General features: G+C 41.5%; 1 protein-coding gene across 3 annotated transcripts in view; it reads left to right on the forward strand.

Annotated features, from left to right (window-relative positions):
• LOC140070127 (transmembrane protease serine 11G-like) overlaps positions 1–19,278 on the forward strand; it is a 96,863-nt gene that overhangs the window by 9,022 nt on the left and 68,563 nt on the right. The window lies entirely within an intron of this gene.

The following is a 19,278-nucleotide window of genomic DNA, read 5'->3' on the forward strand; positions in this document are numbered from 1 at the left end:
CGAGATGTGAGTTGGAGGGAGCCTCAGGAGATAGTTCACCAGCCTGGAAGTAGAGGGCAGGCTGGGAGGCAGCTGTGTCCTGGTAGGAAGCTTCAGCTTGTCCTGTAGGGCTTCAGGTATCACCTTCAAAGGTAAGATGATACCCCTTTTCCTCACTACACTAACTCTAGTCTAATGCTCCACTCTTCAGAGGCAGGGGCTAAGCTCTTCCTGCTCTGGTATGGGCTAGACAGAGATTACTCACTCACTCACTGATTCTCCTAGGATTCCACACTAGAATAATCATCTAATGTTCTGATCTGAGCTGAGCTCAGACTAAACTGTTCTCCAGAACATTCCTGGCCAGAGGTTCCATTACCTCCCCTTGGTCAGGTGGTGGCTGCTCCTCCAATCACATCTCAGCTTACAAAGGACAGGATGTAACACATATGATTGGACAATAGCATCTTGCATTATACAAAATACTTAACCTCTGCCTTGCCAGGCAGGATTCACCACTGCAATACCCCTTTCCCTATCAGGACCATGTAGTATCATGTGGGTATATGCAGGTGGGACGTATTCGCAAGCACTACCTCGCCATTGCATCGGCGAGGGTGTTGCAAGTGCATAATGATATCAAATGTACTGGAACAGGTAAAACAAAAAACTGGAACAGTCCAAAAAGGACCGTAAAAGACTCAATTAGCTTAGTACGAACAACATGGGAACATAAGACAGGAAGGGTAGTGTGTATGGGGGAAAGCAGAGACACAACCTAGGTCCAGAAGTTACATTTTAAGATGTAGGGTTGCAAACCGTTAGCCAAGTTTCCATAGCCGGGAGGGTTCTAAAAGTGATTTAGGGACTCCCAAGTATTTTGAAAAAGGTCATGTTTGCCCTCATTGCTAGCTCAGCTCCTCCATGTGTAGTATTGCATTGAGTGCTTCCACCCACTGTGCCTAAGGCCCCTTCTACACTAGCGAGTGTGATGCGATGAACTCGCATCACACTCGCAACGCAAGCTGCCGGGAACGCACGGCCCGAACGCTGCACCGCGGGAGTGAACTCAGCATGTCAGTTCACTCCCGCGGTGCAGCGTTCGGGCCGTGCGTTCCCGGCAGCTTGCGTTGCGAGTGTGATGCGAGTTCATCGCATCACACTCGCTAGTGTAGAAGGGGCCTTAGTAGGTGGGTTAGGGGATCTCCATAGCCTTAGGATTATCTGCCTCGCTGATTTTTGAATTTGGAGATAGTCCCTGGGAACATTGAGAGAAGGGCCAATTTAGGTGATGGGTCGATTCTTGGTGAGATATGTCCGTGTACAGGTTAAAGATTTTCCTCCAGAGTTTGTATATCAGATGCATAGACCGACAATTCCAATGCACTGAAACACATTGTTATTGCAGTGCATTAGTATGAACTAGTGATCACATGATCAGTAGTTCATATGATAGTACTGTAAAAATTTAAAAAACCCAAAAAAATAAAATTCATTAAAATCTCCCAAAAGCCCATAACACACATTAAACAATAAAGAAATAAAATGAAAAAACACAACATATTAGTTATCACCGCATCCCAAAATTCCCAATCTATAAAAATGTAGAAACGATTATTCCCGGCGGTCAACCCCCTAACAGAAAAATGGATTTAAATGTTTGAATTGACACTTTTTTGCCCTTTCACAAAAAAATACAAAATGTAATATATAGTGATCTAAAGGTCGCACAGTCCCCAAAATGGTAGCAATGAAAATGTCAATTTGTCCCGGAAAAAAGGACACCTCCGTATTCCTAAGTGTGAAAAAGTTGTTGGAGTCAGAATATGGTAAAGGTAATAATTTTTTTTTTTTTGGCACATAAGTGTTTAATTTTTGGTAAAATCTATTAACACCAATAAATGTGGTATCCCCGTGATCATACTGAACCAAAGAATATATCAGAGATGCAATTTGGAATGTACAGTGAAAGCCATAAAAACGGAGCTCACAAGAAAATGTTGCAAATGCAGGTTCTTGTCAATATTACCGCAATTTGAATTATATTTCTTACTTCCCAGTACACGGCATGGAATATAAAATACCATCATTAGGAAGTACAATATATGCAGAAAACAAGCCCTCACACAGCTCAGAATACAGAAAAATAAAAATGTTATTGAGTTTTTAAAATGGGGAGCGATAAACAGAAAGTAAAATGGAAAAGCCCATCAGTGGCTAAGGGTTGAAATGCCCCCTATACTGTGGTAAAAACGTACATATTCTCTGGGATAAAGGTTTTCGGTACCTGAGGCCACGTTCACATGTGGCATTTTGGTTGCATTTGGAAACGCAATCCAAAGGCTCCACTTGTGATCTCATGTTTTGTTAACATTGTGTTTCCAACACGTTAACAAAACTTGAAGTAAATGCGATCTTACCTCAACGTGCGATCACAGATGGAGACTTTGGATTGTGTTTCATAACGCAACCAAAATGCCAACATGTGAACGTGGCTGCAGGGGCTCCACAAACACGTCATGGCACCTGAAGACTAATCTGCCCTACAAAAGCTCAATGGCTCCTTCCCTCTGCACCCGCCATGTACCCTGTACCACCTGTGGGGGGTCCTCTTACTCGGAAAAAACTGCCCAATATATTGATGACTAATTTGGGTAGTAAGACTATCAGTTTGAAAAAAAAGAACATTTTAAAGTTTGAAAATAGCACATTTTTAAAAAATGTTTACCAATTTCACCCTTTTTTCATAAATAAATGCTAAATATATCAACCTAAATTTCCCACTAACTTGAAGTACAAAATGTCACAGAAAACGTCATCAAGGTGCAAATGAGCTTGGTCACTAAGTGGTTAAGCAAAAATGCATTGAAAACGCCATGAAAACATACGTTTTTACATAATACTCACATCAAAGCGAAGGTTTAAGCACAAATAGGGATTTAAAAATAATAGCGGTATATATACCACAATACACAACCTCAACAAGAATTTATTCTCCCAAAAATGCTAAAACAAAAACCATGCCATACTTGGTTAAAATCCACAAATGTGTTTAAAAATATATTACAAACAAAGAAAGAAACTCCTATCCTGTCAAAATCATTTTTCCCCCAGAAATCACTGCTTACCATCCATACAAAAATAACAATTTTCTGTAAAATATATAGAAATTCAGAATCTGCCATATATACTCGAGTATAAGCTGACCTGAGTAGTAGCCCCATGTAGTGTATACCCAGCCAACCCCCATGTAGTGTATAGCCAGCCAACCCCCATGTAGTATACAGCCAGCCAGCCCCCATGTAGTATACAGCCAGCCCCTGTAACATATAGCCTGCTAGCCACCAGTTGTATACAGTCGGACAGCCCCCCATGTAGTGTACAGCCAGCCGGCCCCATGTAGTATACAGCCAGCCCCCAGTAGTATACAGCCTGCCAGGCCCCAGTAGTATACAGTCAGCCAGCCCCATGGAGCGTTATCGTAAGTCATTCCTTCCTGCTGCCATCAGGCTGTTCAACAAACAAGGCCCAAACAGAAGTAACCTGCGCCCCCCACCTAACCAGTCCCTGCAAGTCCCATCCACAGACTAAACATCAAACTGCCGATCATTGCTTGTCTCTTCTTTTGTCTTTTTATCCCCCTTTTCTTTTTGTTCATTTATCCCTAATATTATTGTTGTCATAGTTTCTGCTGCTGTAATGCTGTGAATTTCCCCACTGTGGGACTAATAAAGGATTATCTTATCTTATCTTAGTATACAGCCAGCCCCATGTAGCATACAGCCAGCCTTCATGTAAGTTGTCTGACTTAGTATGTTGGAGAAATAATGAATGGGATTATTTAGGATCAACACAAAAATATGTTGGTATGGGTAAGGGATTATTAGGGGGAGAACCCATTTAAGGCAACAAAAATACATTCAATGAACAAAACTTTTCAATCAACTTAACCAAATGAGTCATCCAGCTCAGGTTGATTATTCCTGTCTGGACAGTTCAGGAAGCTCTGTGTAATGTGTTTATGAATGTCAGCAGTCAGTTTTCCCAGGGTCCTGAATTTCTATTATTGTTTTTTGAGCAAAACTACTGGAATCAGGGATTAAAATCCACAAATGTGTTTAAAAATATATTACAAACAAAGAAAGAAACTCCTACCCTGTCAAAATCATTTTTCCCCCCAGAAATCACCGCTTACATCCATACAAAAATAACTTAAATTCATACAACTTTGAGTAATAAAATGCAAATATTACAATTTTCTGTAAAATATATACAAATTCAGAATCTGCTGTATATACTCGAGTATAAGCTGACCTGAGTAGTAGCCCCATGTAGTGTATAGCCAGCCAACCCCCATGTAGTATACAGCCAGCCAGCCCCCATGTAGTATACAGCCAGCTCCTGTAACATATAGCCTGCTAGCCACCAGTTGTATACAGTCGGACAGCCACCCATGTAGTGTACAGCCAGCCGGCCCCATGTAGTATACAGCCAGCCCCCAGTAGTATACAGCCTGCCAGGCCCCAGTAGTATACAGTCAGCCAGCCCCATGTAGTATACAGCCAGCCCACCCGCAGTTTGCCAAGCACATTAAAAAAATAAACATACATACTCACCCTCCGGCACCCCGATGCTCAGCACGGCTCCCGGCGGCTCCTCTTTTATCTCCTCTTTGCGCTCTGCTGGCCAGCGCACACTGTGACATCGTCAGCGGCAACACCCCCGCATCTTAGTGATGCGCCAGCCGGCAGATCGCATGGACGCGACTCTGTTGGCAATACAGCAAAGAGAAGATAGAAGAGGAGCCGAAAAGGTGCTGAAAAGCTTGGCTTATACATGAGTATATACAATAATATATAAAGCTGAGTGTATGTGTGTGTGTGCATGTGCGTGTGAATGTATGTATGTATGTCTGCTAAAGGAATCTGCACCGTCGCGTTTACAATCACCAAATTTTGGACAGCCGCTGTCTGTGACTCAGGAAACGTCATAGACTAGGTTTTGAGCCAAAATTTTCACCCCACGCTTACCAAAATCCACTTACTGACCAACATATACAGGAGCCATTGTCTGTTGTGGCTGTGGCAGTTAGAAGCTGAGTCGTGAATGGTTGCTGTTCTACCCCAGGTTATTAATATGAGCTCTGAGGTTTTGATTGGTTACTATAGGCAATGAGTATAAGCCTCTTATGTGTGAGGTAAGATGGATAGAGACAGAAAGGCACACAAGGAGTGTTGGTGACATAGAGACAGACAGGGAAATTGAGTGACAGAGAGACAGTCAGTGAGTGTGAGTGAGAGACAGGAAGAGTAAGTGAGTGAGAGACAGACAGGAAAGGTAAGTGAGTGAAAGACAGAGTGACAGCCAGGGAGAGATAGATTAATAGATATATATATAATTTTTTATTAACCGATTCTATTTTGTTATAGCTAAGAAAAGTTATTTACTATACTTTTCTAAAAACAGTAAGATGTGAGGCGATCATAAATACCCCACATTTGTATATTCACCAAAATTTGCAGCAAAGGGAACGTTAAATCCCCAGGGGGCGCCACACAGATATATTATTGCATGCTCCCTTACACAACGGTAACCAAAATAAAAAAAAAACATGTATCCATAAACCAAGCTAATGAGATAAAAGTAATGTTTAGATGTGCACCATTGTATTAACCACGCAATAAAGGAACCATCCGTGGTTCATAAGAAGTTGAGTAAGAATTCCATAACATAGATATAAATAATGGAGACCGGAGATATTAACTGTTAAAGTGCTGTTGAGCGATTTTATATATAAAAATGTTTCCGAAATTCTCACTTTAAACGTAAATATCTAGGGTTCGCTGACACTTAGAAACACACTTTTAGATTCATTTGAAAGAAGAGGAGCCACAGGAGCCGATGTTTTAGCCTTAAGAAGTGAGGACGTATTACATTCTATACTACACTGCTATAAAAGTTGGGAGGTATGCATTTTTTCACAGAAAATTATGATGGCATCAGTATTTTTTTTCAGTTTTTAAAAAAAAAGTACTGTATACACCGATTACAAGCCAAGTTTTTCAGCACAAAAAATGTGCTGAAAAACCCAATGTCTGCTTATACTCGAGTCAAGAAAAAAGAAAGAAATGTAATACTCACCTGCAGGTCTTTACATCTTCCATCCATAATGGCAAAATATTGTGTGTGCTGGCTTATACTTGAGTATATTCAGTATGCATAATGGATGTTAGAATTTTTACATTGAAGACACATAAAAAATAACTTTTACCAACTATCAGTTATTACATCAGTTTTTTTCAGATAAATAGATACATATCGATAGAAAGACATAGATTGTTAATCTATTGCATGTAAGGGTGGTTTCAAATTGGCGTTGTTTTTCACATCTGTGATTTTTCACTGAACCTATTGTGGCTTATAGACACATAAAGTTTGGGTTTTGCTTCCTGGCTTCAGTGATTTTTCACTGATGGCTTATTGACCTATTCTTTTCTATATAGTTTCGGTTTCAGTTTTTTCGACTGATCTGAACACAAATAGAACAGGTTTTAAACTGCCACTGATCAGTGGAAAAAACTGACTGCTATTCATGTCTTTAAGATCTGACCTCTGATGCGACTGGCCCCATAAGTGCCCACCTTAACCCCTTAACGACCAGGCCCTTTTTCATTTTTAACTCCCCTCCTTCAAAAATCTATAACTTTATTTTTCCATGTAAAGAGCTGCGTGAGGGCTTGTTTTCTGCATAACAAATTGTACTTCATAGACACGGTATTTAATGTTCAATCCCATAGGATTGCACGATGCATCGAAATCTCGGTACTTATACGATACTTTCAAAGCCAGAAATGATTCAATACAGGTTTCTTTTACGTCTGAAATGTAATGGAGAAAGGGGCGCTCCAATAGTATAGTACCCTCTGTTTGACGTAATAGAATAAAAAAAGTAGCAATGGAACTACTAACCTGCTGGCAGACACAACTCTGGGATTCACATGTATCTTAGTAATTTTCCATTGGCGTCTTCCTGAAGCCACTCTCTAGGAGTAGATCGTTCTCCAACACCGGGAATAAACTCCTACAGCAAAAGCTTTCCAATTGCACTAGGTTCCAGTGCTTGATGAGCTTTCTGTACATCGCTGGAAGACTCGATTAGTAGTTTAAATTCCAATTTTATTTATAAAAATTCAATATGAAAAGAACACAATAATGTAAAACTTTACAACTTTTCCCCTGAGGAAGCCAGAGAGCTGGCGAAAAATGTTGGGGGGCTGTTAGAATAAGTCTTTTAGCAACAATGAATGTGTGGGAGTACTGAGCTAAATAGCTGCAGACAGAGTTAGCCTACATTCAGGCACGTAGCCTGCAAATAGTACTAGCTTTCAGTCCAGTATAGGCTAAGCAAGTGCTTGCTTGAGTGTTGTGGACACCTCAAAGACGTACTTGCATTAACACAGATATTCCCTGTTAGAAAAGAAACATTAAACAATACTGACACCTAGTGTCAACAATTAGACACTTCCTGATACAGTGTATCTATTTAGAGGGCACCTACCACCCCGATTCTACCTATAAAGGTTGAAGGGGTGGTAGGTGGATGGATGGGACGTGAGAATAGCCCTTTTTTGGGCTAATCCTCACGTCCCGGGTGTCTTTTACAAAACTTTATTAAATCTATATGCTAATTTTTTTATGCGGCTACTGGGGCGTGGAGTAGCCGGACATTAGGCTACTAGTCGTGGCTAAACCAAAAAATGCCCCGATATCCAATACACCAACACAGCTCTCAACAGTTCAAACTAGTAAATATCAGCAGAAAAACGAGCTAGTCAAATCATTACTTGAAAAAACACATATCTTTTTATTCGTAATATTCCAAGTCAAACATATAAATATACACACAAGTCATATTAAAAATATACCAAGGGAACCAAGCGTCCCGGATGACAATTGGGACCACACAGAGTACCAGAACGGCCCCCTCCGTCTAAAGCCCCGAAGGTAAACAATATGTAAATAAATATGATAGTTTATGCCCGGTGATAGGGCCAACAAGGTGAGAAAGGGGTAAGTGACAGTGCAACCCTAGCCTGTTTAATACCCCGGAGGTACCTTCCGGAGTATGTAATTAATGGCTTAGCATATTGCACTTACCCGCGGGCATGATGACAAAGGGCAGACAGGAGGAAGACCGAGCAGGCACACCCCGACGCGCGTTTCGCTGATGCTTCGTCAGGAGGTGAAGAGTGTGTGTTGTGTCCTCCTATATATACATCTAACCGGCGCATCCGCTTAAAGACGCGCCCACCGCGTGATGCGTCGGTCCACTGAGGTTGCGCACCGGGCATATGTCACCATGGTGCGCCCGGCCCCATCACGTGGTCAGGTCGCCGCTGCCATGGAGACGCGTCCCGTCTATGTGCACTCCCCCATGGACCGGCGCGGCGCACGCGCCTAGGCGCGTCAGCAGAGCGTCGAAATGTACATAGCAGGTACGCATGAATACAATACAATCAAATGATAAAAGAGCCTGTGGATACTTGGCGCTAAAGGGTTTGGAAGGCAGAAAAACAAAGTAATTAGTCAATATGCTTTGTGCATACATTATCCAATTATTCCATCTATAATCAGACCCTTGTGCTGGATGAGCGAAAGCACATACATGTTCATTATACATTATACAGTGAGTGCATAAAAAACATACTTATAATTACACAGAACGAAAATAATAAACAGATACACCGGTACATTCATATATTTACACAGAACGAAAATAATAAACAGATACACCGGTACATTCATATATTACACAGAACGAAAATAATAAACAGATACACCGGTACATTCAAATATATGAATGTACCGGTGTATCTGTTTATTATTTTCGTTCTGTGTAATTATAAGTATGTTTTTTATGCACTCACTGTATAATGTATAATGAACATGTATGTGCTTTCGCTCATCCAGCACAAGGGTCTGATTATAGATGGAATAATTGGATAATGTATGCACAAAGCATATTGACTAATTACTTTGTTTTTCTGCCTTCCAAACCCTTTAGCGCCAAGTATCCACACTCTCTTTTATCATTTGATTGTATTGTATTCATACGTACCTGCTATGTACATTTCGACGCTCTGCTGACGCGCCTAGGCGCGTGCGCCGCGCCGGTCCATGGGGGAGTGCACATAGATGGGACGCGTCTCCATGGCAGCGGCGACCTGACCACGTGATCGGGTCGGGCGCACCATGGTGACATATGCCCGGTGCGCAACCTCAGTGGACCGACGCGTCACGCGGTGGGCGCGTCTTTAAGCGGATGCGCCGGTTAGATGTATATATAGGAGGACACAACACACACTCTTCACCTCCTGACGAAGCATCAGCGAAACGCGCGTCGGGGTGTGCCTGCTCGGTCTTCCTCCTGTCTGCCCTTTGTCATCATGCCCGCGGGTAAGTGCAATATGCTAAGCCATTAATTACATACTCCGGAAGGTACCTCCGGGGTATTAAACAGGCTAGGGTTGCACTGTCACTTACCCCTTTCTCACCTTGTTGGCCCTATCACCGGGCATAAACTATCATATTTATTTACATATTGTTTACCTTCGGGGCTTTAGACGGAGGGGGGCCGTTCTGGTACTCTGTGTGGTCCCAATTGTCATCCGGGACGCTTGGTTCCCTTGGTATATTTTTAATATGACTTGTGTGTATATTTATATGTTTGACTTGGAATATTACGAATAAAAAGATATGTGTTTTTTCAAGTAATGATTTGACTAGCTCGTTTTTCTGCTGATATTTACTAGTCGTGGCTACTCCACGCCCCAGTAGCCGCGTTACTCCGCCTACCAGGAAATCTTCGGCGCACAGCTCCTGGTAGCTGCGGGCCCTCGTCCGAGCCCCCCGGCTACTGCGCATGCGCAGTAGTTACGGCCCCGGAGCCACGGCCGCGCAGCCGAAGGCCTGCGTTCTGCGCATGCACAGAACGCAGGGGACCCGGACGAGCTCCTGGTAGCTGCGCGCCGAAGATTATCTGGTAGGCGGAGTAACGCGGCTACTGGGGCGCAGAGTAGCCGCGACTAGTAGCCTCATGTCCGGCTACTCCACGCCCCAGTAAAATAAAAAAATTTGCATATAGATTTAATAAAGTTTTGTAAAAGACACCCTGGACGTGAGGATTAGCCCAAAAAAGGGCTATCCTCACGTCCCATCCATCCACCTACCACCCCTTCTACCTTTATAGGTAGAATCGGGGTGGTAGGTTCCCTTTAAATGAGCTCATGAGCCGAACCCAAGCAATGCAACTGTGAATAACACTTTGATTGCTAGAAAACATTAGCAATCACATTGATAGCTATACAGACAGCAAAATAAATAATTTCTTCCACACAGACATTGGGTTTTTAACACCTTAGCGCTCTGCGCCGTAGCTGTACTGCGCTGAGTCCCGCGATTAGCGCTCAGCGCAGTACAGCTACTGCGCAGAGCCGATGCCGGTTCAGCGCTGTATAGCAGCCGAACCGGCATCGTTAGCCGCGGGATTTCAGCGGTAATTTACCGCTGACATCCCCGGCTAACACCCGCGGTCGGAGTGGGCTCCGATCGCGGGTGTTTAACCCGTTAAATGCCGCGGTCAACGCGACCGCGGCATTTAACCTGCCTTCTGGGGGTCTTTACCCCACGATCGGCCCCCCCGCACCGTTTTCGGGGGGGCCGATCGCTGTTTTGGCTCCTCTGGGGTCCGATCGGGACCCCAGAAAAGCCTGGAGGGTTTACCTTTAAGATGGCGTCTGTGACGTCATCTTAAAGGCAAAGTGTCAGCCTATGCATCTGCATAGGCTGGCACTGATAATACCCTGCAATACATTAGTATTGCAGAGTATTATCAAGAACAAGCAATCAGATGATTGCTTGTTCATATCCCATGGTGGATCATGTAAAAAATGTACAAAATAATGTTTTTCAATAAAAAATTACTTTATAAATCACTAAAAATGCCCATAAGCCCCAAAACATATAAAGAGACATATAATGCTCAAAAAAGTCTAAATCATAACACAAACCCCACATATATAGTATCACCGCGTCCGTAACAATCCATAGAATAAAACTGAATAACTATTGAACCCATATGATGAACGCCGTAAAAAAAAAACGCCAAAAACCCGCCAAAAATTATGATTTTTACCTATTATATCCCACTAAAAATGCAATAAAAAGTGATCAACAAAACATATGTACTCCAGAATGATATTGTTGTAAAGAACAACATGTCCCGCAAAAAACAAGCCATCAACCAGCTCTGTAGCCAAAAACGTAACAATGTTATGCCACTTGGAAGACGGCGATGCAAAAATTATAGATTTTTCCCCACATTAGGGTTTTATTTGGCAAATTTAGTAAAACATAAGAAAAAATATTCATGTCTGGTATCCCCGTAATCGTATCGACCCATAGAATAAAGATAACATGATTATTAGGCTATACGGTGAACACGAAAAAAAAAAAAAGTAAAAAATCCAGTACAGAATTGATGCTTTTCTACTCATGACCTCAAAAAAAGTTCCAAAATTTTCAACAATAGGTGATACCAGCCCCAAAATGGTAACACTGGAAAAAGCATCTCGTCCCGCAAAAAAAATGCCATCACATGACCCCAATAACGGAAAAGCGAAAATTTTATAGCCTTCAAAAGGGGGCAACCAGAAAACTAAAATCCTGGCAGCTGCAGGGTGCTCCTTCCCTTCTGTGCCTCGCTGTGCCCCCATAACACAAGTAATGTCCACGTGTGGGGGGTCGCTGCACTCAGGAGAAATTGTGGAACAAATTTTCTGGTGAGTTTTCTCTTTTTATCTTTTGGAAATGTGTAAATTTTAGGGCTAAATGAACGTATAACCGACAAAATTTGACCATTCTAAATTTCACCGCCACTTTGATTCAATTACTATGAAGATCTCAAGGGGTTAACAATCTTTGTAAATGCTGTTTCTGATAGCTTGAGGGGTGCAGATTTGAAAATGGGTTGGTTATATAGGGGGTTTTGTTGCTAAATATGTAAAATTTGATTTCAAACAGTATTTATCCCCAAAATAGTCAATTCCGAAAATACGGAAAATCGCTATTCGATTTGTAGGCCGCGTGACGTCAAAATAAATTATCCAAACATTTCAAAAATTATGAAAATGTAAAGTAGACAAATGGGAAATGTTATTCTGCAAGTTATTTAGGTGGTAAATTTATCTGCCTGAAAACGCGGTGATTTTGAATTTCGAAAATGGCAAATTTTTCTAAAAATTCATCATTTTTTTCTTTTTTTTGTAAATAAACGCAAAACTTATCAGCCAAAATTTACCACTAAAATGAAGTACAACATGTGGGGAAAAAACAATCTCAGAATCGCTTTGATAAGTAACAGTGTTCAAAAGTTATTACCACAGGAAGAGACACTGGTCAAATTTCAAAAAAAAGTTGCGAGCCTTAACCTGCAAACAGGCTGCGTCCTTAAGGGGTTAAAGAAGTTTATTTGCTTAAATAATTTCTGTTTATTTTATTCAACTAATAAATAATGACTTATTCTGTTAAATAAGTCAACCATGCCGAGTTTTATTAGTCCTCAAGATGGTATATTGAGAGGGATCTTCTCAGAAATTATTGATGATGATTGATATTGATGATGATTGATATTGATAATGATTGATGATGATGATTGATATTGATGATGATTATATTTTAAGCATATAATACAGTTAAATTACTTGACAAAAAGACAAAAAATAAGGGGTCATTCAGACAGGCATGTCCGCTGCCCATCTGCAAAAAATGTGGACGTTATGCCTGTGTTCAGACCATATTGTATCCGTTTTATTCACGTCCGTCTAATCTACTTCTTGCAGTTGGTTGGCTAGCAACATTTGATAGAAAATACTCTGCATACAGATATCATGCATGTGCCGTCCATTTTTTTGCGGATCCATTGACTTGGATGTACGTGGTCCATATGTGAGACAAAATAAGGCATGCTTAAAAAAAATTGACATGTGAACAGACCAGGAAACAGTGGGTCCGTTTGTCATCCACAAAAAAAAAAGGATGGCACACAGACATCAAAAATGCCCGTCTACATGAGCCCTAAATTATACTATTTATTATACTATTTTAAATACCAGGACAACCTTTACAATTCGGTTACTACATTGTCATAAAGCAATAAAGCTTCTCCTGGCAAATCACTGCCTGACCATTGCTGATTACATGTGTTTCAAAGTAAATGCAAATGTGATCAGACTGAGCCCCTCCCCCCAAATTTTTGCGTTTGATTTCTAAACGGAATGTAAATGCCCCATGTGACTGCACCCTAAACATTCAGATAATACTTTTTTTCTTTTCTTGAAAGTACTGTATCAAAATTGAGTATCGCAATACTTTTCTGGGTATCATTGCAATCAGTGCAACCCTACAATGCCATGTACTGGGAAGCAGGGAAAAAATCCAAATGTAGTGAAATTGGAGAAAAAATACTTTTGCACCATTTTCTTGTGGGCTTGAATTTTACTGCTTTCACTTTGCATCCCAAATGACATGCACTTTATTTTTTGGGCCAGTACAGTCACGTCGATACCAAATTTATATAGGTTTTATGATGTTTTCATACATTTACAAAAATTAAAACAAAAAAAAAATTTTCATTTTGCCATCTTATGGGGCTAATAACCTTTTTATACTTCAGTGTACAGAGCTGTGTGTGGTGTCATTCTTTGTGACTTTTGATGATGTTTTCAATGCTATCATATTGAGAAGCCTTTTGATCACTTTTTTTTTTTTATGACATTCTATTTAAGTAAAAAAGTGGCATTTTCAACTTTGGACGCTTTTCCATTAAGAGGTAAATGGCCGGGAATAATCGTTATTATATTTTGATAGATTGGACATTTTGGGATGCAGCGATACCCAACATGTTTTTGATTTTTACTGTTTATTTATATGAGTTCTAGGGAAAGGGGGGGGTTTAAAATAAGCCCTTTTTCCAAATTGCCAAAAAAATAAAAATTGTATAGCCGTTCTAAAGGAACAATGCATAATCTGCTCTGAATGGCGGAGTTTCCCTTCAATGCCCGGGCACGTGCCCATCCAGCAGGTTACCACCTCATATGGGGTATTAGCGCACTCAGGAGAAATTGGGTATGAAATTTTGTGGAGCAAATTAGTATTTATCCACTGAGAATTTGTACATTTTTTGAAAAACAAACTTCATGAAAGTTGTTTTGCATACATGTCACGGGTGGTCCCGCGGGTTGCGGGCTCACCTGTGCCCTTCTCTCCCTGCCAGCACGTCCCACAAGCAACTTACTGGTCCCAGCTCCTGCTCTGCCCTCTTCAGGCGTGCGGTTTCAAAAGCTTTAAAGGGCCAGCGCGCCGCTAATTGTCGCTGGCCCTTGGAGCTGTTTTCCAGATGTTCCAAACAATCGGAAAGGGGATTCATCAGAGAAAATGACATTACAGCAGTCCTCAGTAGTCAACTCCCTGTACTTTTTGCAGAATATCAGTCTGTCCCTGATGTTTTTTCTGGTGAGAAGTGGCTTTGCTGCCCTCCTGGACGCCTTGCTCCAAGAGTCTTCGCCTCACAGTGCGTGCAGATGCACTCACACCTGCCTGCTGCCATTCCCAATCAAGCTCTGTACTGCTGGTAGTGCAGAGCTCGATCCCAAAGCTGAAACACTTTTAAGAGATGCTGGTGCTTCTTACGCGACCTGGAGCCTTTTTGGCAACAATGGAACCTCTCTCCTTGAATTCCTTGATGCGATAGATTGCACCTCAGTTAACAATCTTTCTAGCTGCGATACACTTCCCTGTTAGGCCAGTTTTGTGCAGTGCAATGATGACTGCACATATTTCTTTAGAGATAACCATGGTTAACAGAAGAGAAACAATGATGCCAAGCACCAGCCTCCTTTTAAAGTATCCAGTGGTGTGATTCTTACTTAATTATTACAGATTGTTCTCCAACCCTGTCCTCATCAACACCCACACCTGTGTTACTGGAGCAATCACTGAAACAATGTTAGCTGCTCCTTTTAAGGCAGGCCTGCAATTAAGTTGAAATGTGTTTTGGGGGAAAAAGTTAATTTTCTAGGCAAATATTGACTTTGCAATTAATTGCTGTTAAGCAGATCACTCTTTATAACATTCTGGAGTATATGCAAATTGCCATTAGTAGACTTTGTAAAAATTAACATTTGTATAATTCTCAAAACTTATGGCCATGACTGTAGATACGTCACTGCTTCTGATCACTGGTTCAAGGCTGAAGTACTCCTAAATTCTTGCTCCACAGTTTAATCATCGCCACAGCCAACCAATCCACCACCTTTTGTGCCGGTAGGAAGGACTGTTACCAGACTGTTTCTTGTTGCTATGTGGTCGGTGTCTGCCTTTAAAGAAACTGTGAGTTTCTTGAGGATTCCTATTGTCCCACGTGGGCCCTGGGCTGCCGATAACTTTACTGGCCCCCCTTCTCCATCTGCTCGGGTATCTCATCTACATTGTGCCCTACCCTTCTTCTTGGTCTCCCTGCTGACCCTGACGGGCATCGATAAAACCTTTTCCCATGGAAAAAAAACACCATGACACATTCTGGTGCTAATCCTCAGCTACAGCCAGCCACTCTGGTGCCTGAGAATCCATCTTCCCCTGCACTCAGGTCAGGCCCTGTTGGTTTATGTTGCACTTTCTTCTAAAATCAACTTCTACATTTATGTTAATGTACTTATCTTTAAATCTTTAGCCATCAACTGTGCTTGCCTAGTAAAATGTTGGTAAATTCAAGGTAGTGACAATATAGCTCCAGCATAGAAGCAAGAAGCTGAAGGGTGCGGGTGCATGGAGAGGTTGAGCCCTCTCCATAGCCGGTAAGTCTTTGCTGCATATTGCAACAAAGGCTTACTGATAACACCCGCGATCGGTGCAGGCGATGTTTTCCCGTTGATCACCGCTGGCGAAGCTGCTGGTGGCTTCAAAAGGATGGCGTCGCTCCCCGTGACTTCAGCACATTGTAATGAATAAAATATATATGATATATGAGTAAAATCCACATACACTCACCGGCCACTTTATTAGGTACACCTGTCCAACTGCTCGTTAACAGTTAATTTCTAATCAGCCAATCACATGGCGGCAACTCAGTGCATTTAGGCATGTAGACATGGTCAAGACAATCTCCTGCAGTTCAAACCGAGCATCAGTATGGGGAAGAAAGGTGATTTGAGTGCCTTTGAACGTGGCATGGTTGTTGGTGCCAGAAGGGCTGGTCTGAGTATTTCAGAAACTGCTGATCTACTGGGATTTTCACGCACAACCATCTCTAGGGTTTACAGAGAATGGTCCGAAAAAGAAAAAACATCCAGTAAGCGGCAGTTCTGTGGGTGGAAATGCCTTGTTGATGCCAGAGGTCAGAGGAGAATGGGCAGACTGGTTCGAGCTGATAGAAAGGCAACAGTGACTCAAATCGCCACCCATTAAAACCAAGGTAGGCAGAAGAGCATCTCTGAACGCACAGTACGTCGAACTTTGAGGCAGATGGGCAACAGCAGCAGAAGACCACACCGGGTGCCACTCCTTTCAGCTAAGAACAGGAAACTGAGGTTACAATTTGCACAAGCTCATCGAAATTGGACAGTAGAAGATTGGAAAAACGTTGCCTGGTCTGATGAGTCTCGATTTCTGCTGCGACATTGGGATGGTAGGGTCAGAATTTGGCATCAACAACATGAAAGCATGGATCCATCTTGCCTTGTATCAATGGTTCAGGCTGGTGGTGGTGGTGTCATGGTGTGGGGAATATTTTCTTGGCACTCTTTGGGCCCCTTGGTACTAATTGAGCATTGTTGCAATGCCACAGCCTACCTGAGTATTGTTGCTGACCATGTCCATCCCTTTATGACCACAATGTACCCAACATCTGATGGCTACTTTCAGCAGGATAATGCGCCATGTCATAAAGCTTGAATCATCTCAGACTGGTTTCTTGAACATGACAATGAGTTCACTGTACTCAAATGGCCTCCACAGTCACCAGATCTCAATCCAATAGAGCATCTTTGGGATGTGTTGGAACGGGAGATTCGCATCATGGATGTGCAGCCGACAAATCTGCGGCAACTGTGTGATGCCATCATGTCAATATGGACCAAAATCTCTGAGGAATGCTTCCAGCACCTTGTTGAATCTATGCCACAAAGAATTGAGGCAGTTCTGAAGGCAAAAGGGGGTCCAACCCGTTACTAGCATGGTGTACCTAATAAAGTGGCCAGTGAGTGTATACTGCCATACTGTAGTATGGAAGAATACAATAGGATCGTACAGACAACCTAGGGTTAAAGTACCCTAGGGAGTCTGAAAAAGAGTAAAAATAAAAAAAAAGTTTTTAAAAAAATTATAATAAAAAAACCTAAAAACGCAAATCACCCCCCATGCGCTAGAACTGATATAAATAAACAAAAGATCGCACAGTTCTAAAAAATAACATTGTAAACATCATGACAATGCCACCTCCCAAAGCTCTGTACACCAAAGTATAAAAAAGTTATTAGCCCCAGAAGACGGCAAAATCCCCCCAAAATTTTTGTACAGGAGGTTTTAATTTTTTAAATGTATGAAAACATTATAAAACCTATTCAAATTTGGTATCAACATAATCGTACCAACCCAAAGAATAAAGTAGACATTTGGGGCGCTCAGTGAAATCCGTAAAATCCAAGTCCGCAAGAATACGGCACAAATGCATTTTTTTTACCATTTTCACTACATTTGGAATTTTTTTCCCGCTTCCCAGTACACGTCATGGAATAATAAATACCACCATTTTGAAGTATAATTTTTGGAGGTGGGAAATTAAAAAATGAAAACGCAAAAACGAAAAAGGGCTGCGAAGTAAAGGGGTTAATGTGTAGTAGGGTAGTTCATACACAGACAATAGCACTTGTTATTTATAGGCAATTCCTTCATGGATCATTATTTCTGCATTAGTGACACCCAGTGGCAAAAACTGGGAATATCACTCACTATATTTAAAGCTTAACTGTAAAGTTACTGACAAAAAACTGTTTTAGCACAGCTGGAGAGGGCCTTTGATAACAGTTCTAACAATGCCTGTATCATGTTGCTAGCTTCTTCCTAGCTGGAGATATATCTGGTATATATAAAAATTAGATAAAGATTGAGCTATTCCTGATGTGGGTGGGTACTTCCTGATTGTGACATCAGCTCATCCCACTGTAGCCAGAAGAGGAAAGCATGTTTGTAATTGGCTGATCTGAAGCATGTGATGAGTCACATGCTTGTGACATCACTGAAGGTCCTTTACATCAAACTGAGTACTTTCAAATGATGCAGGACTGTTTATTTGTAAGGTGCAGGCCTGAAGCATGTGATGAGTCACATGATTGTGACATCACTACAGGCTCTACAGACCATCTCAACAAGCCTCTTGTTGTCTTTAGCTGTGCTATACAATTTCCCATGGCAACCAGGAAGCATGGCAAATGGAGATTAGCCTGGGGGGCAAGGTAAAACCTCTGCTAGCTGCTAAACAGCTGCAGATAGCTAATCATAGTAAATTATTTTTGCTTCATACAGAGTTAGGAAAAAGTTTTTATACTTTACAGTTGTACTTTATATGTATACAAATTGAAATCACCACACTGCCCTTTAGAATGTGTTTCTAGTATATAGAATCAATCAAACAAATCGCAAAAAATATTGGGGCACATTTAATTACAAATTCGGACATTTCACTAAAAGTGCATTGTCTGTCTATAATACTGTGTGCGGTGATTCACTAAGATCGTAGTGAATGGCTCTACAGAGTTCAAAATCTTTTTTGTGGTGCACTTTTAACGTAGGGTGTTTGACAAAATTTGAAGTTAAATACGGCGCATGGTCCAAATAAGTCGGACTATCCGATGACACGCCCCTAAATTTGTGTTACATGGACGCCAGCGCAGCGGCTCCACAAAAGGGTTGCGTGCAACACAATTGCATCACAGACACTTCTTAAATACCTGTACAAGCCGTTTTAAGCCTTGAAGAATGTGCATAGTCCAACAAAAGTGCACAGCGCAACCCTTAGTAAATGTGCCCCATTGAACATCACATTATGTAGGGTTGAAAAAAGATGCAGGTCCAACCTATAAGAATTGAATAAATGTTTTGTCCCTAAAACCTGTAATATTTTTGCTTTCCCGAAAGTCATTTAGACCTTTCTTGAACATGTACATAGAGTCCGCCATAACAACCTCC

Source organism: Engystomops pustulosus, chromosome 1 (assembly GCF_040894005.1).
Source record: "Engystomops pustulosus chromosome 1, aEngPut4.maternal, whole genome shotgun sequence".
Classification (NCBI taxonomy): domain Eukaryota; kingdom Metazoa; phylum Chordata; class Amphibia; order Anura; family Leptodactylidae; genus Engystomops; species Engystomops pustulosus.